The sequence below is a fragment of the Danaus plexippus genome, chromosome 31 (assembly GCF_018135715.1).
Source record: "Danaus plexippus chromosome 31, MEX_DaPlex, whole genome shotgun sequence".
Lineage (NCBI taxonomy): Eukaryota > Metazoa > Arthropoda > Insecta > Lepidoptera > Nymphalidae > Danaus > Danaus plexippus.
In genome coordinates, this window is record NC_083558.1 from 2,767,932 (window position 1) to 2,795,561 (window position 27,630).

At 36.8% G+C, this 27,630-nt stretch overlaps 1 long non-coding RNA gene across 1 annotated transcript; it reads left to right on the plus strand.

Moving 5' to 3' along the window:
• The first annotated feature begins 1,048 nt into the window (after positions 1-1,048).
• Positions 1,049-5,549, plus strand: LOC133319883 (uncharacterized). Its single transcript, XR_009753351.1, has 4 exons — positions 1,049-1,298; positions 1,507-1,865; positions 2,193-2,277; positions 4,341-5,549. It is a non-coding gene; the product is annotated as an uncharacterized LOC133319883 (long non-coding RNA).
• Positions 5,550-27,630: the final 22,081 nt, after the last annotated feature.

The following is a 27,630-nucleotide window of genomic DNA, read 5'->3' on the forward strand; positions in this document are numbered from 1 at the left end:
ATCGAGATTACGTCTTGACCTTGGAAATGTCATAGAGAATATTAATTTATGAAATTGAGAAAAAATATTTTTAAAACATGATTTTTTTTATATATGTAATTGTTTCGAAAATTGTAATATTTATTTATCCACGTGCAGTATTGAGGGATTCTGATATTTAATATCAAACAGCAGACACAAAGAATGTCTTATCTTTAATAATCATTTATTACAAGAAAAGCTTTAAGAAGAAGAAAAATGAAATTGTTTTAGAATGTGTGGAGAAACTAGGAAGTATATAATCTTATTTGATATAACAATATACATAAATAAAAACGTCGTACGCATTCATATACTTCTGTGGGTAAATAAGTAATGGGTTCACATACAGGAAAATGTGAATTGTGAATTTTTTTTAAATCATTTGCATAGAGACTGGAGCCAGAAGAGGTACTTTAGGAATATCATTTATTAAAACAAAAAACAGCTTTAGAGAACAAACACATGTATACAAATCCGTTATTGTATTTGTGTATTTGTGGTCTCTGCTATTTACACTCGTCACATTTTAAAGTCTATACCCAGCCAATAATTGATTTAAGTTTAAATTTCATAATTTAATCAATTTAAAATAAATTTACAGAATGTCGAAAAAAAAAATTAAATTAATTAATTTCTTCGATTTAGATTAAAGTCAAGATCTAGACTAAAAATAAAATAAACAATATAAGGAGCAGATATTTAAATACAGGTATTGATACAAAAATAAAATATAATTCTTTAATAAAAACATGGTACCAGAACTGTAAGACGTCGTCCAATTTTGTGAAGACGTATAGAATTTTCTATTTAGTTGTTCACAGGCTTTTAATTTTATATTTATAACTATTAGGATATTGAGGTTATTTGGAATAATGGTAATTAATATTAATTACCATTATTCGAAAAAAAGCGAATATTCGCTTAATAGCCATTGGGAGCAATTTCTCGGAATCCGTTGCAGTAGAAAAAACAAGCTTACCATAATCTATTTCAACTTTAAATATTGCTCAGTCATGAGATCGTTACTTTTCATTCTGATTCAACGAAGGGAGCCGTTGAGACCTAGCTGATTCATATTAGAAACTTCTAGTTAACTCTGCTTGAATATCTGTGCTTTTGCTTCTGTATTTATTACGGGCCGTGGATTATTATTTAACTAGATTATTGCTTCTTTTCTTAATTACTAAATATTAACTATCGCCGATTTCATTTTGCACGGGTTTAATGCCGGATTAATTTTTTTGCGATGTAGGTACCTACACGTGTACAACAAGAAGGTGAGAATTATAAAAGTATTTTGTATCAAATAACTTTTAACAATCCTTTTTCTTAAATATTTACATTCACTATTTCTCTTCTTTAAAGGCATAACTCTTAAAATATCAATCCAATTTTTAATAACGTATAGCTTTTAGAAGGATAGAAATAATTTTTTATAAGTGAGTAGTTAATACTATTGTTTTAATACTAAGTTTATTATTTCAGATCCATTGCATTTCCTGCTTCTGGATAAGAAAGTGAAAGAGTGACGTGGCGTTATTGATTTAAAGGATCTGTTTAAGTGTACTAAAGAATTGAAACAGCCTGAACACACTGAGCTGGTTAATAGAAGCAGCTGAAAGTACTCAGAAACACAAATTAGTTCAGAAAAACAAGCAAAAATTTTATGTTGCTTGACCGCTTGCTTGCCTGTACCATTTCCTCTGGCTCCATCCTCTGCTAAATGTACCTCGCTTCCATACAGCTGTTGCTTTGAGCTTGAGAAAACATTCTTGTATTATATCGTGAAGTAAAAATTATATCATGAAGAAAATTGTTACCAAGGATTAATATTTTAAAGGAAGGTGAGCTACTTTGTCTATCATATCATCTCAATCTATCTCAGAGTTTGACAAATTATTGAATTAAATTGCTCTCATGTAAAATTCTTCTTCACAAAACATAAAGAAATGGGAGTCTGTTTGTAAAATCAAAACAAATGCTTTTTATTTATGTGGATGCGTAATCACACAATTTAGTTAAGTAAGTTTGTCCTCATAGCTGAGTTTCTCCTTTTCTGGTTAATCTCTGTACCGGATGGACTGATTTTGATGAGATTAATATATTATGATAAGTGTCACAATCAATCTGCTGCATCCTCCATGTGTTACATGTATTTTTCTTTATTACAGATGGCGTTGAAGAGCTGCCTGAGAGATTTTCAAATTCACTGAGATGATGAGATGAGATTTTCAAGACACTGAGGAGTTGTCACAGGTTGGTAAAATTAATTTATGTTAGTCTGTTACTATCACAAGTGTACTTACATATAGAAAGAGTAAGGTAAGTGTGAACATTAGCACTAAGGATACTTCATTGTCTCCGGTCCGTTGATTCAGAGAATTGATATGTCATATAAGAAATTTTATATTGAACTCAAAGATCACCAGCAGGTTATAAAATATAATTCAGAGATACGAGTTGCTCATGTCGTGTGTGTATAGTTTACAGCAACACATATTGATATTGGTTAATAAGTAATTGTTAATTTTGTCTTCTGATTGTGAAAGGTCTTAGAATTATGAAGGGAAAGATTAAATTAAATGAGTGATTATTTGATAATTTAATGTGTGACAAAACATTTACATTAGTCATGTCAATCAACAGTCAGCGCCATCTATCGCGTGTGTCTCGTTACTACACACAATACAACTGTTATGAAGTGTTCTCGGGAACTACACGGACTGAAGGATACATTATCCTACTAGTATAATAAATGCAATTTTTTTTGAGTAACGATGTATGGATGTATGTTTGATCCTCTTTCACGAAACAACTATTAGACATATTTGAGTGACTACTGTATGTCAGGCTGCACACGAGAATAACATAAGACTATAATCCATAAAGGTTTTGTGTAGTGCGTCAGACTATTATGATATTTATATCAAATAATTTCCGAAAAATAACTATCTTGTTATAGTCCGCGAGGTTTCAGCTGAGCTTTGCATTTGTGTGAGTGAAAGTAGAGTTGGACAAAAAACATTTAGAATATATATATTTTTTTAATTAGATACATAACACAAGTGGCAGAGCTATTCTAGATTTAAAAAAAAAATAAGCAAAGCTTGTTAAACGCCAGGTTAATATTGTGTGAGGAAAAATAGACTAATATATGAGTTCAAAATAAAAAAAAAATTATAGCGTCACTCTGCTACCAGTACTAAGGGTGGAGTGCGGAAGGTGCGGAGCGGAGTTAAAGCAGTATAGTATAAACACAAATTTGACATCACACGTACACTATCTGTGTGCACTCACACAAATACAAAGCTCAGCTTACGCCTCACGCACTATACTATTAACTATCGTACACTAAACTAAACCGTTGGAGTTAGACAGAAATGAATTGTTTGTCCTTAATAGTTCTAAATAAATGTCCGCGACGGCATATTTCTTTTATGTGGAAGCCACTACGACCAAAACAGTTACCCATAAATATATTTATCAATCTCTCATCAAAATAAACACATCTGTCGCTTTTATTATTTAATGTAGATAAACTTTGTCTTTTACACTAAGTAATTTAATATTTTAAAAGTTACCACCATATGATGGACTCGACGATATAAAAAAAAAATTAAAATATTTATATATATGACAGATCAAATTCAAAGCGGGCGAAGCCGCGGGCAAAAGCTGGTATACTATAAAATGTTATTGTAATGTATGTATAAAGCCTCTGGTTCAATTCCCGGATCATTCCAAATGTAGGCTTTTTGAGATAGAAAAAGTAGTCTCCGGTTTCGTTTTACACGGATTGCTAGTTGTAAAATACTATCTATTTTTGTTCAGGCATTTTTAGATAATCAAGAACAAAAAGACGACCAAATTAACAAAAACATATGCAATGATAACATCGTATGGAAAGAGCTTACATTAAATGTGAACGACACATCCTGCATACTCATGTTGTACGAGAATCCGCTCTAGTGCCGGGAACACGTCACGCAATACTTTAAGTAACACATAATTGAGAGATAATATCTAATTATTATTTGTGTTGCCTCTCTTTATCTTTATAAAGTATAAGCGCTTGTTGCTAGTGATCAGTTGTTGTTTGGATTATTTGGACTGTTCTGGGGTCAGCTATTTTAGTGATTTTTATATTTGATTTAGTTTTGTTTTAATATACATCATCAAGCTCGCGCATATCAAATCTGGCTATGTAACTCCGTCTTGCAATTTAGCACACAACGTCGTCAGTGTTTTAAAGTTTTGCTGGTGAGGTAGGAAGGAGGACGATAGTGCATTTTTTATGGAATGCTATTTCTCGCTTCCAGGGACCTCAGTATTGCAGGAAGCATTGGTCGACCCTCCTGCCCCCGGGGACTATCAGGATCAGCCCATGAGCTGACGGAGGCCGCAGCAGCCAGCTTCCAGTCCAGAAGAGTAACATACCTCATGTGGCAAAATCAGACAGGCCTTTCATCCATGACCCTGTAAACGTTGTTAGCTTTACCTGCGCCTTTAGTCTACACTAAATTATAATAACAATTTACTCTGCTAACGTTTTGTTAGATGATGAAGATCGATTTGACATCAAATCAACCCCAACATATCAGAATGTTTGCTCTTGGTATTTGTGGAAATTAATTCCCGATGATATTATTGTTGAATCAAGTGTTTTTCCTTGGTAACTGTACTTCTTAATGGATTGTTGGACAGAAATAGTTTTAATCTTTATTATGTGATCGGACAGACTTGTTAGACTGATTCGTAGAACATTGAATACTTATTCTTTTTTTTTTAAATCAAAGATGGTTCAGCAGATGGTCTACTTGATGGAAGGTAGTCACCGTCGCCCATGGACATCTGCAACATAAGGGATGTTGCGGATGCGTCGCCGAACTTGATGGGAAGAGAGAGGAGAAAAGGAAGGGACAAATGAAAGGGCAACCGTCTCTGTCACTCATCGGATGAATCGCAGCTATTAAAGACTGCTTCACGCTGATCTTCTGTGAGAGGCTAGTACTTTCCCGATCCCCATGATAGAGGTAATAAGCGCCTTTATGTTGTCAAGTTACTACAAACTTGACCACCATAAGGTTCTTCTCTTCTCTTCGAAATAATATTGTAAACAAATTTTTGGAAATGTTAGTTAGTGTGGTGGCAAGTGTGAAATCCTGTTATAAATTCGAGTGATCCTCCAGATTTAGTCCTTATCCCTTCGTCGACATATGACTGTAGTACGTATTGGATTCCGTGAAGTTCGGCAACTATATCGGCATAATCATTTTCAAAATCTTCGTTAATCAATGTTCTGTAAATTAAACTTTGGAAGTCTCGGAAAAGGGTGAGACACATCTATTTCCGCTAGCGGTCTCTTGAAACGGTCTTTAGAAGAGCTAGGATTACTAAGTGAGACTGAAATTTGTTCATAGAGTTTTTATTCCAAAAGTTTTTAATTCACTCAACGCAGACATCCGTTCACTCCGACGACCGCAGCGCAAGGATATAGATAGGGACAGCGGGAATCTCAATCTATTCATGCGCGACACTAATTAGGTGACCAGGCATTTGGCTACTTTCGCCGACCAGCCATCGACCAACCGAAAAGTGATTGGCGCCATCATAACAGGAGACACCTTCAAATCCCTATCTCCTTTGGCGTTATGACGAGGTGGCCTGACATTATGCAGGTTGGTGTCAGATGTGGTACGCAAGATGTTATTATAGGGATGCTTTGCTTACGTCCTAAGATCACTCAGTACGTTAGCTAAGGTTTCGCACCACGAGGGTCCTGCAGCAACCCTAGTCCACAGGACCCCAGAGGCTCAACACGGAGTCGCCGAAGAGACGGCGGTCATTTGGTTGAACCTTGTCCAATTCATATGGCTGCCCCTCAGTACCAGGCATGGAATCTGTTCGAACACCGGATTTGCCAAACCCAGGAGCGATTTCATCTCCCTTGCACCGCTCCATACACCTCGCCAGGAGAGGGTACATGAGGTCGAGCGAACACACAATGGGCTTGATAGTCCTAGTCTACCTGCAACCAACTCGACTAGCTCCTCGTGGCTTCCGTATTTGCTACGTTTAGCCCGGTGAGCATCATCGAGCGGTCGCTGTCCGGAGACTATTTGTGCGTCAACTATGACCCCGACGCCATCTCTACAGGCAATGATGTCGGGTTTGCGACGACCAGCGGAGGTTCTGAACTCCGGCTCCGTGTAGACGGTCCACCCTTTTCGGGCCATCGACTCTGCGACGGCCCTGACGACACAGTTATGGCGTTCAATGCGTCCGCCGTGCGTTCTAAAGCACTGCTGGATTGTGTGAGCCGTCGTCTCCCTAACCACGCTTCCAGCGCGGCAGTTCAATTCCGACTCACGACCACTCCGACGTCCTCTCGTTACCCGGACTCGGGAAGGGAGGGCGTTTATGTGGCAGTGCACGAACTGCACGAAGTCGCGTCCGCTTAACTGCCCGCTTCGCTCCCTCAACCACTTGGTGGAAGAGGGATTCCGGAATGACTCGCGAAGTTCGAAGCCATCCGTCGACGCGTGCAGTGCCTCCCGCCAATACTGCGTCGCAGCTCTAACCTTATCGGTTTCGCTTTGGTGATGTCTATTGGTGAACTTTCCCAACGACTTATTTGCCCAGCTCAACTTTTTCCGGATCCTTTCGGATCTAGCGGCGGCCCTGGCAGCAGGCCATCCCGACGAGACCAGAGCACCGAACCTTCGTATCACGAGGTCCGGAACAACTGTCCGAAGGGACGGAATCCCCGGGCCTCCGACCTTGGTTTCAGCGTGGAAATAAGCTTTAGGGATGTCACCCGGCAGCCTAAGCCATCGCCTCACTGCACCCCGGATTTGCACATCGAGCATTCTGAGTCTATCATCCGATATCGTTCCTAGCACGAGACCGTGTAGGAATTTAGGGATGAGATGGGTCCTCACAATTTCGAGCCTCTGCTGAGGCTTGAGGGGGCGCCTTCGAGATGTTGTCGAGGATACGTCCCACCTGATGCTCAATGTTCGCCGATCCGGACGTCTCGAAATCCACTCCCAGGTAGCGCCAACGTTCGACACAAGACACCTGCCGGAGCTTGTACCTACCGACCTTGAAGGTCTTCTCGGTAAGGTTAGGTTAGGTTTCTTGCGATGCCCGTCGGGCACCATCGAGAGAACGGAGCTCTTACCCAGATTGATCCGGAGACCCATCATTTCGCCGACCCTGAAAACCGCGTCAATAGATTCCTGCATCCCCACCTTTGATCCTGCAAGCAGGACTAGGTCATCGGCATAGGCTAGAGCTGAGATCACCTCGTTTTCCAGCCTGTAGCCGACTCCCTTTGGAAGGGACGCTAGAACAACATCCATGACCAGGTTGAACAGTATAGGCGACAATGGGTCCCCTTGGCGGACACCTTTTGCCACTTTTACAGGTAAGCCTCTCTTACCTTTTACAACGATTGTGGTCGTTGCTTTCTGGTAAAGAGATGCTATATATTCACAGAATGCCTCAGGCAGCCCTCTAGCTCCAAGAATCTTCACCAGCGCCTCGTGAGACACTGTGTCGAATGCTTGGAAGAAATCGAGAACCGCCACATGGCATTCGCGCAACTTTTTCCTGCTATCCCCTAACACCGCATCCAGCACGGTCGTATTTTCCAACGTTCCGTCGGAGTTAATGAAGCCGCGCTGGCGGATGTCAGGTGGACAACAAGCAAGTAGTCTTCCGAACGGATAGCGTCCGGGCCTGGCGCCGTTTGTCCTTTGGGCTTATGCAAATTCACCTCCTCAGAGGTGAAAGGCACCCACAGTCCGGTGAAGTTACGAGGGCCCCCGTACTGCTCTGATCGCTCGAGAGCGCGTAGAGCTTCCGGTGTAGGCCCCGGGGCGTCCGACGGTGCCTCGAGAATAGGGCGCCAAAAGGTTTCCAACTCCTCGAGATCGTGGGACACTACCCGGCACTCGCCTCCTATCACCTCATCTGCTGCCCGTTTGGGACATTTTCTGAACAGTTCCTGTATCCTAGCGTATTCTCTTCGACGGAGTAATTGCTTTGAAACAGTTGCAATATCGTCAAGTCCGTTATTCGATTTTCGATGCCGCCTCGGAATCCTTCTCCTCGGCCCGTCGCAGCACACTCGAGCTTTGGCCCTCTGCAAGAGTTCTGAAAGCACTCGTGCCGCGTCTGAGCTGATTCGAGTATGGATCCGGGATAGTACATCAACCGGAGTAGCGACTTCAGGGCTTCCCAGTGTCACAACCGGTGGCTGCGCGTCCAGATTCGGGTTGGTTCTCGAACCCCTTCTCTCGTAAGGGACGAGCTCCGGTAGTGTGCTTTCCTCGAGGATGGTTTGCACCAACCTCTTGTATCTTACACTCCGTCGCTGACCCTTAATCGCCTCCAGCGTCCTATGGAGCTGCGGCAGTTTGGCGAGAAGGTTTACGTTCGTAAACTTTCCTTCCTCTTTTGTCAGCTGCGCCTCGGTACGTGCCAACAGGAGAAGCTCTTCTTCACTCCACCTGCGCTTCACCATATTAGGAGCGGCATCGATATTTGCCTCAACGGGATGGGCCTTCCGTTTATGGATGCCCAATCCCGCTTTTGATCTAAAGGATCCACCACACGAGGGATATAACCATCCAGTAGACCCCCAGCGCTCCTGCCGGGGACTCCGGGTTCTGCTCCTGAGGAGGAAATGACCATGCTCCCCGACTCCCGTGGAAGGTCGGGGTGGCCCAAAATATTTATATTTAGTTCCATTGCAAGTTCCTTTTTTCTATGTGGAAGAGCCGCAAACCCCACCACAAGGTTGGCTCACGATTTCGCAAGGTCCCAACCGAACAAAATCGCTAGGCTTTTCGGATTCCGTAGAATCCACCCATCGGGACTGCTGCGGGGGATCTCACCCCATAGCCAACAACCGGATCACGCTCTCAACAGGTGAAGAGAGCGTCGTACCGCCCCGCAGGGGAACCAGGTACAAGCCTGAATATACTCTGCATCACCACCATCGAGACTAGCTCTTAGCGGCGGCGTAGATCGTAATGGAAAAGTGCTAGTGGCCTCGTCATTATTTCAAAGAATATGCACCTACGAGGCTGTTAGGGGCTGCTTATTTTAGGTGCTTTCCCCCTCACGTCTGTATGAGCAGCGGCGCCAGGAGCAGGCCGTGGGTAGGAGTTCTTGGTTACGCTCCATGGACAGGTTCACACACCACTCTTCCCCATTGCAGACGAAAGTTTGTTTATGCTATTACCATGCTAGGCGGCGGATTTCGAAATACGCACAAAATGAGGTTCTGTCAAAGGCTTACGAACATCTTTAGGCATTTATTGATTTTATATATTTTTTACATGCTCACTGAGGGGCGTGGTCTTTAATTCTTAGGTTGGTTTTAATCTATTGATAATATTCTATTGGATTACTAAGTGTGTTATATTTATTTGTTCTTCATCTGTACGAGTACGTTACCCTTTATACTTTAAACTAATTAAATCTATTGTTCAACTTCATTTCTCTATATTCTACAGAGCCTCTAACAAACTCACTATGATATACTCGCACGACACTAAAAGTAGAAATCGAACGGTGAGTGAAAAATCATTTCATGAAAAAGGTATGAGAAGGCACTTACGTAGGTCTGTAGGAGAATTGTATCTTTTAAATCATGTACATGTATTTATTTAGTTAATGTACATAGATGTATTGACTGATTTGTAATAAAAGGCAAGGATAGTAGTTTGAAACTAGATTTTATTTTTACACAGCATGAACTAGATTGCGCTATTTGTATGTAGCATTTTTAGTTTTACTTACAATAAAGCAACAATTACCCTAAACATTTATCCCAATTATGTGAATTAAACTAGATATGACAATTTATATTTATTATACTTATAAAATATATACACTGGTTCTAAAACAAAAAATATGAATGTATGAGGATACGCCGATGACTTCATTAATAGCACGGGAACTAGCAACGTTTGAAAAGTAAGATTTTAGTTTAGCTGATTTTGTGATATCCTTCTTGGTCTTTCGGTTTGTCTGCTTGGGGGTAGGGGCTGGATTTTGAAAACATTTAAAGAGGCGTTATTTTAAATTTTTTGTTTTTGGATAAGTCTACCTGACATATCTTTTTAATTTTCAGACATATTTGACAATGCCAATTATGTGCCATACGCGATTTCTTTTATTTTTCTCTTTTATTAAAAGTTTAAAGTATTGTACAATATCTGATTTTAATATGTGATTGAAAGATTTAAAAAAAAGCTTAAAATTAAATACCCAGACATTAATTCGATCGTTAAGCCTTCAAAATGAAATGAAAAAGTCATAAAAGTTATTGCAGTATGGTGCTAGTAGTCCACAGAGAGACGGAGAATGAGACAGAACCATTACAAAAGTAAATTACTTGTCATTGTACATATAATATAATAATCATAGTTTAATAATCATCAGCACAAAGCTGAGGAAAAAAGATCATCCATTAATAATAATAATAACAATAAGCCCCTAAATCTAATCATTCGTCAGAATCGACGATCCGATTCACGGTTACTGGCGCGGCTAGCATGGCTCTGGGAACCCATTCAATATGGCGACTCGTTCGAAAAGAAAAAATATAGCACCGCTGACACCCGGAGCTGACACTGGGTGCCACAGCATAAGAACCATCAGCAGTGACGAGTTGAACACGGGCTCGCACCCACAAAGATACTACAGCTGAAATTAGCAATACATCAGACACACAAATAGAACCACATAGCCCAAGCACACTCATGCCTTTTTCAACTGAACTCATTTCATCACAACTCATACCTTTTTCAACTGTAACCACTAGCCGATCTACACTTTCACACATGCCGGCCTTGAATGTTGCGGAAGGGCATATACCTTATTGCCTGCGTCCACAAAAGCTGGCAAACCAAGAGTGCGCATAAGATGGACAAAAGAGTTAACTTATTTATTATGAGCACATACTTTCACATCAGCAAATTAGAGACAGGTATGACCACATATAGGAAATAGTTGAAAAATCGTTTCTCACAACAATACCCTACATAATGAGATCTAAGACCCTATAATTAATGTTACTGAACAAAGGGTTCCCGATCAAAGAAGAATAATTATACGCAATCAACTACTATCAGAAGCTGAACTGAACCGATTGAAGGAAGATGTACAACTAGAATTAGAAAATACAGCCAACATAGTAGGCGCTATTAGCACAACATTTAATCGAATCCAATACGCTACGCAACAAGTCACTTACACACTTTTAAACACCCCCAGTCAAACAAAAACTATCACATTAACAGTAAAATGATATTGAAATTTTGATGAACAGGAACACTATAACAGAAACATCTGCAAGAAAAGAAAAAAGAGAAATATAAGATAAAATTAATATGTTCCTTAAAATGTTTTTTCGGGATGCCCACCCACCCAACTGCGCGATCTAAGTTACCAAAATTAAAATACAGTATTAAACTCGCATATCTTACTTATCTATTTAACTAAAACATACTGAATCGATTTCCCTCGGATCATTCATAAATTACAGACACACATACTTACATATCGTACAGCGTCAGTTGCAGTCGAAGAGTTTCGCTAGAAAATAGGAAACAACGTAGGTAACAGGCGTACTGCACATAAAAAGCCATTGTGGCAAATAAAACTAGAAATAGACGTTGAAAAACTTAGAGTAGACTGTGGCAGACTTGCGCTATATATTAAAAACAATAGATCAGCAGTGATGTATAGATACCCTATACAAAGTATCTGAATACAAGATGCAAGATACTTGAAAAAAAAGCATTTCAGATACCAGACACAAATAATTTTCTAAGAAGGCATCTGAAATACTAGATACAAAATACCTACCTTTCAAATACTTTTTCAAGATATAATACTTTTGTAGAAAACAACATTTAATTAAACTGCCAAGGTTATTAATTCAAAAAATAATTTTTCTATAATATAGGAAGTTTTAAACTTTATTTTTTGCTCGAGATTTTAGTATTAGTGATTCTTCAAATATATTGTAGCTCATTTTCCTTCTATGAGGCCTCATGACCATGCTCCCAAAGGAAAAGAGTCTCCACAGGGGCAGAGCTGGCAAACAGGTGTTATATTTTAAGAATATTTTTTAAATTGTAGGATAAGCATTTATGCTCTTAAAATTTGCATCTTTATTGTTCAGGTACTGGAGTGTCTCTAAATCACTGGCACTGCTTATGTTTTCACTACTAGCAAAAGAGAAATTAGAGTCCTCTCGAAACATATAATAAGATTCATCTTTTGTTTTTATTTTTTTACATCACCGTCAATCTTGTTTAAAGCCAGTTATGTAGTTTTTAAATAATAAAATCCGCGTAGTAAATCCGAATAACACTAGTTTCATTTAAATGAATACTCGCGAAAATCTTAGATCTCATTATTTGTTTAAAGCCTCTGATTTTTGTTTTTCAGATCGATTTATCTTTTTAGTTTCGGACAGGACAAGGTCTTTTACATATTCCTTTCGTGCTTTTGATACCCATTTCAGTTTAAACATTGGATGCAACACTGAGGCTAATATAGCATCGTTTGCTGCTGGTTCCAACTGTGAAAACTGTTTAAACCGTCTATCTACTTTTTCTTCTATTACATGATACATCTAGCAGAGGGCTGCAGTATTTCAGGTTTTCCATTCTCAGGCTTTTCATAATATGTTGGATTCTGTATAATTCCAAAAGCAAACAGCCCTAATAAGTATCTTTTTCCCCTTGCAGGCTTTGAATAGCTTCTGCTATTGGCTTTGAACAGTCCACATATTCACTTAAAAAGTAAATTTCATTTTCTTAAAGTGGTGGTAACTTTAACTTTTTCATGGCTTCACTAAGATGGTTCTGCACGGCTGATAGATTTTGTGTTGAATTAAACTAGGAGTTCCGTCGAGACGCTTGAAACTATAATACACGAATATGTCTTTTTCGCTTAATTCGCCAAGTTTAAAACTTTAAAACATGAATCGGGAACGACTTAAACAATTTACACATAACAAAAGTAAAGTATTACTCGAAAAAATTTCAAAGTCCTTTTATTACACGAACCGGGAGAGTGTTACACAAAAATCTTTAATAATTTCCGTATTTCGAAGAAATCGATCACACCAACAGCATATCATCCACGTATACAATCAATATGAAACTTATTCGTAAGCGGAACTTTCATTTCGAACAAATATTTTTCATATCATATGTGAAGTCGATCGAAAAACGACTAAGTCCCAGACGCTCCGGCGACACGATACGAACCAAACATAATATTATAATATCATCATTCAGACGACCCTATCGACTATATCATATTTATATTGACGATATACGACATCCATATAAAAATTATAAATACCAATGGCATCGTTATAGATGTGAAATAATAATTTTATATCATACACTTTGAAAAATTTCTAAGTCCAGTCATTACACGAACCGGGAGGGTGTTACACAAAAATCTTTAATAATTTCCGTATTTCGAAGAAATCGATCACACCAACAGCATATCATCCACGTATACAATCAATATGAAACTTATTCGTAAGCGGAACTTTCATTTCGAACAAATATTTTTCATATCATATGTGAAGTCGATCGAAAAACGACTAAGTCCCAGACGCTCCGCCGACACGATACGAACCAAACATAATATTATAATATCATCATTCAGATGACCCTATCGACTATATCATATTCATATTGACGATATACGACATCCATATAAAAATATAAATACCAATGGCATCGTTATAGATGTGAAATAATATTTTTATATCATACACTTGGAAAAATTTCTAAGTCCAGTCATTACACGAACCGGGAGGGTGTTACACAAAAATCTTTAATAATTTCCGTATTTCGAAGAAATCGATCACACCAACAGCATATCATCCACGTATACAATCAATATGAAACTTATTCGTAAGCGGAACTTTCATTTCGAACAAATATTTTTCATATCATATGTGAAGTCGATCGAAAAACGACTAAGTCTCAGACGCTCCGCCGACACGATACGTACCAAACATAATATTATAATATCATCATTCAGACGACACTATCGACTATATCATATTTATATTGACGATATACGACATCCATATAAAAATTATAAATACCAATGGCATCGTTATAGATGTGAAATAATATTTTCATATCATACACTTGGAAAAATTTCTAAGTCCAGTCATTACACGAACCGGGAGGGTGTTACACAAAAATCTTTAATAATTTCCGTATTTCGAAGAAATCGATCACACCAACAGCATATCATCCACGTATACAATCAATATGAAACTTATTCGTAAGCGGAACTTTCATTTCGAACAAATATTTTTCATATCATATGTGAAGTCGATCGAAAAACGACTAAGTCCCAGACGCTCCGCCGACACGATACGAACCAAACATAATATTATAATATCATCATTCAGATGACCCTATCGACTATATCATATTCATATTGACGATATACGACATCCATATAAAAATTATATATACCAATGGCATCGTTATAGATGTGAAATAATAATTTTATATCATACACTTTGAAAAATTTCTAAGTCCAGTCATTACACGAACCGGGAGGGTGTTACACAAAAATCTTTAATAATTTCCGTATTTCGAAGAAATCGATCACACCAACAGCATATCATCCACGTATACAATCAATATGAAACTTATTCGTAAGCGGAACTTTCATTTCGAACAAATATTTTTCATATCATATGTGAAGTCGATCGAAAAACGACTAAGTCCCAGACGCTCCGGCGACACGATACGAACCAAACATAATATTATAATATCATCATTCAGACGACCCTATCGACTATATCATATTTATATTGACGATATACGACATCCATATAAAAATTATAAATACCAATGGCATCGTTATAGATGTGAAATAATAATTTTATATCATACACTTTGAAAAATTTCTAAGTCCAGTCATTACACGAACCGGGAGGGTGTTACACAAAAATCTTTAATAATTTCCGTATTTCGAAGAAATCGATCACACCAACAGCATATCATCCACGTATACAATCAATATGAAACTTATTCGTAAGCGGAACTTTCATTTCGAACAAATATTTTTCATATCATATGTGAAGTCGATCGAAAAACGACTAAGTCCCAGACGCTCCGCCGACACGATACGAACCAAACATAATATTATAATATCATCATTCAGATGACCCTATCGACTATATCATATTCATATTGACGATATACGACATCCATATAAAATTATAAATACCAATGGCATCGTTATAGATGTGAAATAATATTTTTATATCATACACTTGGAAAAATTTCTAAGTCCAGTCATTACACGAACCGGGAGGGTGTTACACAAAAATCTTTAATAATTTCCGTATTTCGAAGAAATCGATCACACCAACAGCATATCATCCACGTATACAATCAATATGAAACTTATTCGTAAGCGGAACTTTCATTTCGAACAAATATTTTTCATATCATATGTGAAGTCGATCGAAAAACGACTAAGTCCCAGACGCTCCGCCGACACGATACGTACCAACATAATATTATAATATCATCATTCAGACGACACTATCGACTATATCATATTTATATTGACGATATACGACATCCATATAAAAATTATAAATACCAATGGCATCGTTATAGATGTGAAATAATATTTTCATATCATACACTTGGAAAAATTTCTAAGTCCAGTCATTACACGAACCGGGAGGGTGTTACACAAAAATCTTTAATAATTTCCGTATTTCGAAGAAATCGATCACACCAACAGCATATCATCCACGTATACAATCAATATGAAACTTATTCGTAAGCGGAACTTTCATTTCGAACAAATATTTTTCATATCATATGTGAAGTCGATCGAAAAACGACTAAGTCCCAGACGCTCCGCCGACACGATACGAACCAAACATAATATTATAATATCATCATTCAGACGACCCTATCGACTATATCATATTTATATTGACGATATACGACATCCATATAAAATTATAAATACCAATGGCATCGTTATAGATGTGAAATAATAATTTTATATCATACACTTTGAAAAATTTCTAAGTCCAGTCATTACACGAACCGGGAGGGTGTTACACAAAAATCTTTAATAATTTCCGTATTTCGAAGAAATCGATCACACCAACAGCATATCATCCACGTATACAATCAATATGAAACTTATTCGTAAGCGGAACTTTCATTTCGAACAAATATTTTTCATATCATATGTGAAGTCGATCGAAAAACGACTAAGTCTCAGACGCTCCGCCGACACGATACGTACCAAACATAATATTATAATATCATCATTCAGACGACACTATCGACTATATCATATTTATATTGACGATATACGACATCCATATAAAAATTATAAATACCAATGGCATCGTTATAGATGTGAAATAATATTTTCATATCATACACTTGGAAAAATTTCTAAGTCCAGTCATTACACGAACCGGGAGGGTGTTACACAAAAATCTTTAATAATTTCCGTATTTCGAAGAAATCGATCACACCAACAGCATATCATCCACGTATACAATCAATATGAAACTTATTCGTAAGCGGAACTTTCATTTCGAACAAATATTTTTCATATCATATGTGAAGTCGATCGAAAAACGACTAAGTCCCAGACGCTCCGCCGACACGATACGAACCAAACATAATATTATAATATCATCATTCAGATGACCCTATCGACTATATCATATTCATATTGACGATATACGACATCCATATAAAAATTATAAATACCAATGGCATCGTTATAGATGTGAAATAATAATTTTATATCATACACTTTGAAAAATTTCTAAGTCCAGTCATTACACGAACCGGGAGGGTGTTACACAAAAATCTTTAATAATTTCCGTATTTCGAAGAAATCGATCACACCAACAGCATATCATCCACGTATACAATCAATATGAAACTTATTCGTAAGCGGAACTTTCATTTCGAACAAATATTTTTCATATCATATGTGAAGTCGATCGAAAAACGACTAAGTCCCAGACGCTCCGGCGACACGATACGAACCAAACATAATATTATAATATCATCATTCAGACGACCCTATCGACTATATCATATTTATATTGACGATATACGACATCCATATAAAAATTATAAATACCAATGGCATCGTTATAGATGTGAAATAATAATTTTATATCATACACTTTGAAAAATTTCTAAGTCCAGTCATTACACGAACCGGGAGGGTGTTACACAAAAATCTTTAATAATTTCCGTATTTCGAAGAAATCGATCACACCAACAGCATATCATCCACGTATACAATCAATATGAAACTTATTCGTAAGCGGAACTTTCATTTCGAACAAATATTTTTCATATCATATGTGAAGTCGATCGAAAAACGACTAAGTCCCAGACGCTCCGCCGACACGATACGAACCAAACATAATATTATAATATCATCATTCAGATGACCCTATCGACTATATCATATTCATATTGACGATATACGACATCCATATAAAATTATAAATACCAATGGCATCGTTATAGATGTGAAATAATATTTTTATATCATACACTTGGAAAAATTTCTAAGTCCAGTCATTACACGAACCGGGAGGGTGTTACACAAAAATCTTTAATAATTTCCGTATTTCGAAGAAATCGATCACACCAACAGCATATCATCCACGTATACAATCAATATGAAACTTATTCGTAAGCGGAACTTTCATTTCGAACAAATATTTTTCATATCATATGTGAAGTCGATCGAAAAACGACTAAGTCCCAGACGCTCCGCCGACACGATACGTACCAAACATAATATTATAATATCATCATTCAGACGACACTATCGACTATATCATATTTATATTGACGATATACGACATCCATATAAAAATTATAAATACCAATGGCATCGTTATAGATGTGAAATAATATTTTCATATCATACACTTGGAAAAATTTCTAAGTCCAGTCATTACACGAACCGGGAGGGTGTTACACAAAAATCTTTAATAATTTCCGTATTTCGAAGAAATCGATCACACCAACAGCATATCATCCACGTATACAATCAATATGAAACTTATTCGTAAGCGGAACTTTCATTTCGAACAAATATTTTTCATATCATATGTGAAGTCGATCGAAAAACGACTAAGTCCCAGACGCTCCGCCGACACGATACGAACCAAACATAATATTATAATATCATCATTCAGACGACCCTATCGACTATATCATATTTATATTGACGATATACGACATCCATATAAAAATTATAAATACCAATGGCATCGTTATAGATGTGAAATAATAATTTTATATCATACACTTTGAAAAATTTCTAAGTCCAGTCATTACACGAACCGGGAGGGTGTTACACAAAAATCTTTAATAATTTCCGTATTTCGAAGAAATCGATCACACCAACAGCATATCATCCACGTATACAATCAATATGAAACTTATTCGTAAGCGGAACTTTCATTTCGAACAAATATTTTTCATATCATATGTGAAGTCGATCGAAAAACGACTAAGTCCCAGACGCTCCGCCGACACGATACGAACCAAACATAATATTATAATATCATCATTCAGATGACCCTATCGACTATATCATATTCATATTGACGATATACGACATCCATATAAAAATTATAAATACCAATGGCATCGTTATAGATGTGAAATAATATTTTTATATCATACACTTGGAAAAATTTCTAAGTCCAGTCATTACACGAACCGGGAGGGTGTTACACAAAAATCTTTAATAATTTCCGTATTTCGAAGAAATCGATCACACCAACAGCATATCATCCACGTATACAATCAATATGAAACTTATTCGTAAGCGGAACTTTCATTTCGAACAAATATTTTTCATATCATATGTGAAGTCGATCGAAAAACGACTAAGTCCCAGACGCTCCGCCGACACGATACGAACCAAACATAATATTATAATATCATCATTCAGATGACCCTATCGACTATATCATATTCATATTGACGATATACGACATCCATATAAAAATTATATATACCAATGGCATCGTTATAGATGTGAAATAATATTTTCATATCATACACTTGGAAAAATTTCTAAGTCCAGTCATTACACGAACCGGGAGGGTGTTACACAAAAATCTTTAATAATTTCCGTATTTCGAAGAAATCGATCACACCAACAGCATATCATCCACGTATACAATCAATATGAAACTTATTCGTAAGCGGAACTTTCATTTCGAACAAATATTTTTCATATCATATGTGAAGTCGATCGAAAAACGACTAAGTCCCAGACGCTCCGCCGACACGATACGAACCAAACATAATATTATAATATCATCATTCAGATGACCCTATCGACTATATCATATTCATATTGACGATATACGACATCCATATAAAAATTATATATACCAATGGCATCGTTATAGATGTGAAATAATAATTTCATATCATACACTTTGAAAAATTTCTAAGTCCAGTCATTACACGAACCGGGAGGGTGTTACACAAAAATCTTTAATAATTTCCGTATTTCGAAGAAATCGATCACACCAACAGCATATCATCCACGTATACAATCAATATGAAACTTATTCGTAAGCGGAACTTTCATTTCGAACAAATATTTTTCATATCATATGTGAAGTCGATCGAAAAACGACTAAGTCCCAGACGCTCCGGCGACACGATACGAACCAAACATAATATTATAATATCATCATTCAGACGACCCTATCGACTATATCATATTTATATTGACGATATACGACATCCATATAAAAATTATAAATACCAATGGCATCGTTATAGATGTGAAATAATAATTTTATATCATACACTTTGAAAAATTTCTAAGTCCAGTCATTACACGAACCGGGAGGGTGTTACACAAAAATCTTTAATAATTTCCGTATTTCGAAGAAATCGATCACACCAACAGCATATCATCCACGTATACAATCAATATGAAACTTATTCGTAAGCGGAACTTTCATTTCGAACAAATATTTTTCATATCATATGTGAAGTCGATCGAAAAACGACTAAGTCCCAGACGCTCCGCCGACACGATACGAACCAAACATAATATTATAATATCATCATTCAGATGACCCTATCGACTATATCATATTCATATTGACGATATACGACATCCATATAAAAATTATAAATACCAATGGCATCGTTATAGATGTGAAATAATATTTTTATATCATACACTTGGAAAAATTTCTAAGTCCAGTCATTACACGAACCGGGAGGGTGTTACACAAAAATCTTTAATAATTTCCGTATTTCGAAGAAATCGATCACACCAACAGCATATCATCCACGTATACAATCAATATGAAACTTATTCGTAAGCGGAACTTTCATTTCGAACAAATATTTTTCATATCATATGTGAAGTCGATCGAAAAACGACTAAGTCCCAGACGCTCCGGCGACACGATACGAACCAAACATAATATTATAATATCATCATTCAGACGACCCTATCGACTATATCATATTTATATTGACGATATACGACATCCATATAAAAATTATAAATACCAATGGCATCGTTATAGATGTGAAATAATAATTTTATATCATACACTTTGAAAAATTTCTAAGTCCAGTCATTACACGAACCGGGAGGGTGTTACACAAAAATCTTTAATAATTTCCGTATTTCGAAGAAATCGATCACACCAACAGCATATCATCCACGTATACAATCAATATGAAACTTATTCGTAAGCGGAACTTTCATTTCGAACAAATATTTTTCATATCATATGTGAAGTCGATCGAAAAACGACTAAGTCCCAGACGCTCCGCCGACACGATACGAACCAAACATAATATTATAATATCATCATTCAGATGACCCTATCGACTATATCATATTCATATTGACGATATACGACATCCATATAAAAATTATAAATACCAATGGCATCGTTATAGATGTGAAATAATATTTTTATATCATACACTTGGAAAAATTTCTAAGTCCAGTCATTACACGAACCGGGAGGGTGTTACACAAAAATCTTTAATAATTTCCGTATTTCGAAGAAATCGATCACACCAACAGCATATCATCCACGTATACAATCAATATGAAACTTATTCGTAAGCGGAACTTTCATTTCGAACAAATATTTTTCATATCATATGTGAAGTCGATCGAAAAACGACTAAGTCCCAGACGCTCCGCCGACACGATACGTACCAAACATAATATTATAATATCATCATTCAGACGACACTATCGACTATATCATATTTATATTGACGATATACGACATCCATATAAAAATTATAAATACCAATGGCATCGTTATAGATGTGAAATAATATTTTCATATCATACACTTGGAAAAATTTCTAAGTCCAGTCATTACACGAACCGGGAGGGTGTTACACAAAAATCTTTAATAATTTCCGTATTTCGAAGAAATCGATCACACCAACAGCATATCATCCACGTATACAATCAATATGAAACTTATTCGTAAGCGGAACTTTCATTTCGAACAAATATTTTTCATATCATATGTGAAGTCGATCGAAAAACGACTAAGTCCCAGACGCTCCGGCGACACGATACGAACCAAACATAATATTATAATATCATCATTCAGACGACCCTATCGACTATATCATATTTATATTGACGATATACGACATCCATATAAAAATTATAAATACCAATGGCATCGTTATAGATGTGAAATAATAATTTTATATCATACACTTTGAAAAATTTCTAAGTCCAGTCATTACACGAACCGGGAGGGTGTTACACAAAAATCTTTAATAATTTCCGTATTTCGAAGAAATCGATCACACCAACAGCATATCATCCACGTATACAATCAATATGAAACTTATTCGTAAGCGGAACTTTCATTTCGAACAAATATTTTTCATATCATATGTGAAGTCGATCGAAAAACGACTAAGTCCCAGACGCTCCGCCGACACGATACGAACCAAACATAATATTATAATATCATCATTCAGATGACCCTATCGACTATATCATATTCATATTGACGATATACGACATCCATATAAAATTATAAATACCAATGGCATCGTTATAGATGTGAAATAATATTTTTATATCATACACTTGGAAAAATTTCTAAGTCCAGTCATTACACGAACCGGGAGGGTGTTACACAAAAATCTTTAATAATTTCCGTATTTCGAAGAAATCGATCACACCAACAGCATATCATCCACGTATACAATCAATATGAAACTTATTCGTAAGCGGAACTTTCATTTCGAACAAATATTTTTCATATCATATGTGAAGTCGATCGAAAAACGACTAAGTCCCAGACGCTCCGCCGACACGATACGTACCAAACATAATATTATAATATCATCATTCAGACGACACTATCGACTATATCATATTTATATTGACGATATACGACATCCATATAAAAATAAAATACCAATGGCATCGTTATAGATGTGAAATAATATTTTCATATCATACACTTGGAAAAATTTCTAAGTCCAGTCATTACACGAACCGGGAGGGTGTTACACAAAAATCTTTAATAATTTCCGTATTTCGAAGAAATCGATCACACCAACAGCATATCATCCACGTATACAATCAATATGAAACTTATTCGTAAGCGGAACTTTCATTTCGAACAAATATTTTTCATATCATATGTGAAGTCGATCGAAAAACGACTAAGTCCCAGACGCTCCGGCGACACGATACGAACCAAACATAATATTATAATATCATCATTCAGACGACCCTATCGACTATATCATATTTATATTGACGATATACGACATCCATATAAAATTATAAATACCAATGGCATCGTTATAGATGTGAAATAATATTTTCATATCATACACTTGGAAAAATTTCTAAGTCCAGTCATTACACGAACCGGGAGGGTGTTACACAAAAATCTTTAATAATTTCCGTATTTCGAAGAAATCGATCACACCAACAGCATATCATCCACGTATACAATCAATATGAAACTTATTCGTAAGCGGAACTTTCATTTCGAACAAATATTTTTCATATCATATGTGAAGTCGATCGAAAAACGACTAAGTCCCAGACGCTCCGCCGACACGATACGAACCAAACATAATATTATAATATCATCATTCAGATGACCCTATCGACTATATCATATTCATATTGACGATATACGACATCCATATAAAATTATAAATACCAATGGCATCGTTATAGATGTGAAATAATTTTTTATATCATACACTTGGAAAAATTTCTAAGTCCAGTCATTACACGAACCGGGAGGGTGTTACACAAAAATCTTTAATAATTTCCGTATTTCGAAGAAATCGATCACACCAACAGCATATCATCCACGTATACAATCAATATGAAACTTATTCGTAAGCGGAACTTTCATTTCGAACAAATATTTTTCATATCATATGTGAAGTCGATCGAAAAACGACTAAGTCCCAGACGCTCCGCCGACACGATACGAACCAAACATAATATTATAATATCATCATTCAGATGACCCTATCGACTATATCATATTCATATTGACGATATACGACATCCATATTAAAATTATAAATACCAATGGCATCGTTATAGATGTGAAATAATATTTTTATATCATACACTTGGAAAAATTTCTAAGTCCAGTCATTACACGAACCGGGAGGGTGTTACACAAAAATCTTTAATAATTTCCGTATTTCGAAGAAATCGATCACACCAACAGCATATCATCCACGTATACAATCAATATGAAACTTATTCGTAAGCGGAACTTTCATTTCGAACAAATATTTTTCATATCATATGTGAAGTCGATCGAAAAACGACTAAGTCCCAGACGCTCCGCCGACACGATACGAACCAAACATAATATTATAATATCATCATTCAGACGACCCTATCGACTATATCATATTTATATTGACGATATACGACATCCATATAAAAATTATAATACCAATGGCATCGTTATAGATGTGAAATAATAATTTTATATCATACACTTTGAAAAATTTCTAAGTCCAGTCATTACACGAACCGGGAGGGTGTTACACAAAAATCTTTAATAATTTCCGTATTTCGAAGAAATCGATCACACCAACAGCATATCATCCACGTATACAATCAATATGAAACTTATTCGTAAGCGGAACTTTCATTTCGAACAAATATTTTTCATATCATATGTGAAGTCGATCGAAAAACGACTAAGTCCCAGACGCTCCGGCGACACGATACGAACCAAACATAATATTATAATATCATCATTCAGACGACCCTATCGACTATATCATATTTATATTGACGATATACGACATCCATATAAAAATTATAAATACCAATGGCATCGTTATAGATGTGAAATAATATTTTCATATCATACACTTGGAAAAATTCTAAGTCCAGTCATTACACGAACCGGGAGGGTGTTACACAAAAATCTTTAATAATTTCCGTATTTCGAAGAAATCGATCACACCAACAGCATATCATCCACGTATACAATCAATATGAAACTTATTCGTAAGCGGAACTTTCATTTCGAACAAATATTTTTCATATCATATGTGAAGTCGATCGAAAAACGACTAAGTCCCAGACGCTCCGCCGACACGATACGAACCAAACATAATATTATAATATCATCATTCAGACGACCCTATCGACTATATCATATTTATATTGACGATATACGACATCCATATAAAAATTATAAATACCAATGGCATCGTTATAGATGTGAAATAATAATTTCATATCATACACTTTGAAAAATTTCTAAGTCCAGTCATTACACGAACCGGGAGGGTGTTACACAAAAATCTTTAATAATTTCCGTATTTCGAAGAAATCGATCACACCAACAGCATATCATCCACGTATACAATCAATATGAAACTTATTCGTAAGCGGAACTTTCATTTCGAACAAATATTTTTCATATCATATGTGAAGTCGATCGAAAAACGACTAAGTCCCAGACGCTCCGCCGACACGATACGAACCAAACATAATATTATAATATCATCATTCAGATGACCCTATCGACTATATCATATTCATATTGACGATATACGACATCCATATAAAATATAAATACCAATGGCATCGTTATAGATGTGAAATAATATTTTTATATCATACACTTGGAAAAATTTCTAAGTCCAGTCATTACACGAACCGGGAGGGTGTTACACAAAAATCTTTAATAATTTCCGTATTTCGAAGAAATCGATCACACCAACAGCATATCATCCACGTATACAATCAATATGAAACTTATTCGTAAGCGGAACTTTCATTTCGAACAAATATTTTTCATATCATATGTGAAGTCGATCGAAAAACGACTAAGTCCCAGACGCTCCGCCGACACGATACGTACCAAACATAATATTATAATATCATCATTCAGACGACACTATCGACTATATCATATTTATATTGACGATATACGACATCCATATTAAAATTATAAATACCAATGGCATCGTTATAGATGTGAAATAATAATTTCATATCATACACTTGGAAAAATTTCTAAGTCCAGTCATTACACGAACCGGGAGGGTGTTACACAAAAATCTTTAATAATTTCCGTATTTCGAAGAAATCGATCACACCAACAGCATATCATCCACGTATACAATCAATATGAAACTTATTCGTAAGCGGAACTTTCATTTCGAACAAATATTTTTCATATCATATGTGAAGTCGATCGAAAAACGACTAAGTCCCAGACGCTCCGCCGACACGATACGAACCAAACATAATATTATAATATCATCATTCAGATGACCCTATCGACTATATCATATTCATATTGACGATATACGACATCCATATAAAAATTATATATACCAATGGCATCGTTATAGATGTGAAATAATAATTTCATATCATACACTTTGAAAAATTTCTAAGTCCAGTCATTACACGAACCGGGAGGGTGTTACACAAAAATCTTTAATAATTTCCGTATTTCGAAGAAATCGATCACACCAACAGCATATCATCCACGTATACAATCAATATGAAACTTATTCGTAAGCGGAACTTTCATTTCGAACAAATATTTTTCATATCATATGTGAAGTCGATCGAAAAACGACTAAGTCCCAGACGCTCCGGCGACACGATACGAACCAAACATAATATAGGGTTTTCCATTAAGGGCGCTTGATCTTTGAAATGCAAAAAAAAATACATGTAGGAAAGATATTTGCGAAATTTTTCTTTTATTTGTAAGGTCTATCGACCCCATTATGTATGGAATATGACATCATTCAAATGACCGCCACGGCTTCGGTTGGTGGCGCGCACACGAAAGGTCCAATTTTCGATGACTCTGGCGCACAAATCGGGCTGTATTTGATCGATGGCGTGGCGTATGTTGACTTTGAGGGCATCGGTGGTTTGCGGCTTGTTGGCATAGACCTGCGACTTAAGAAAACCCCACAAGAAAAAGTCCAGCGGGGTCAAATCGCACGATCTCGGTGGCCAGTTCACGTCGCCTCCGCGCGAGATGACCATGTCAAGAAATTGCTCGTGCAGAACTTCCATCGTAGCGTGTGCTGTGTGGCACGTAGCGCCGTCCTGTTGAAACCACATGTTGTCCAGATCCATATTCTCGATTTCAGGCCAAAAGAAGTTGGTTATCATCGACCGGTATCGCTCACCATTGACGGTGACGGCCACACCATTATCGTTTTCGAAAAAATACGGACCAATCACGCCTCCGGCCCAAAATCCGCACCAAACAGTCACTTTCTGCGGGTGCATTGCCACTTGGTGAACCTCGTGTGGATTGGTCTCGTCCCAAATACGGCAATTTTGCTTGTTGACATAGCCATTCATCCAAAAATGCGCCTCGTCGCTGAAGATGATTTTTTTGCCAAAATCGGCGTCAACTTCCAACTACTCTAATGCCCAGTCAGCGAACACACGGCGCTGTCTATGGTCATTAACCTTGAGCTCTTGGGTCAGCTGGATCTTGTACGGGTGCAGGCTCAAGTCACAACGCAAAATTCGCCAAGTTGTCGTCTGCGAAAGGCCGAGTTCCTGTGCGCGACGCGGAATTGACTGCCGCGGGTTTTCGAGGACACTGTCGCGCACAGCGGCGATATTCTCGGCAGATCTCGCGTTACGTTGACGCACGGGAACCGGCTGATTGTTAACTGACCCGGTTGACTCGAATTTGTCCACCAATCGACGGATAGTCGACTCGGCAGGACGATCATCGCGACCGTAAAACGGGCGAAGTGCGCGGAACGTTGCTCGAACTGAAGACCCATTTTCATAAAACAATTTTATGATTTGCACGTGCTGCTCGACACTGTAACCTGCCATGGTGGTTTGGGAGGACGGAATGAATATAACACACTGCATTTGACAGCTGTCACTCAAACAACATGACCGCAATCAGCTGTCAAAGTTCAAGCGTCCCTATTGGAAAACCCCATATTATAATATCATCATTCA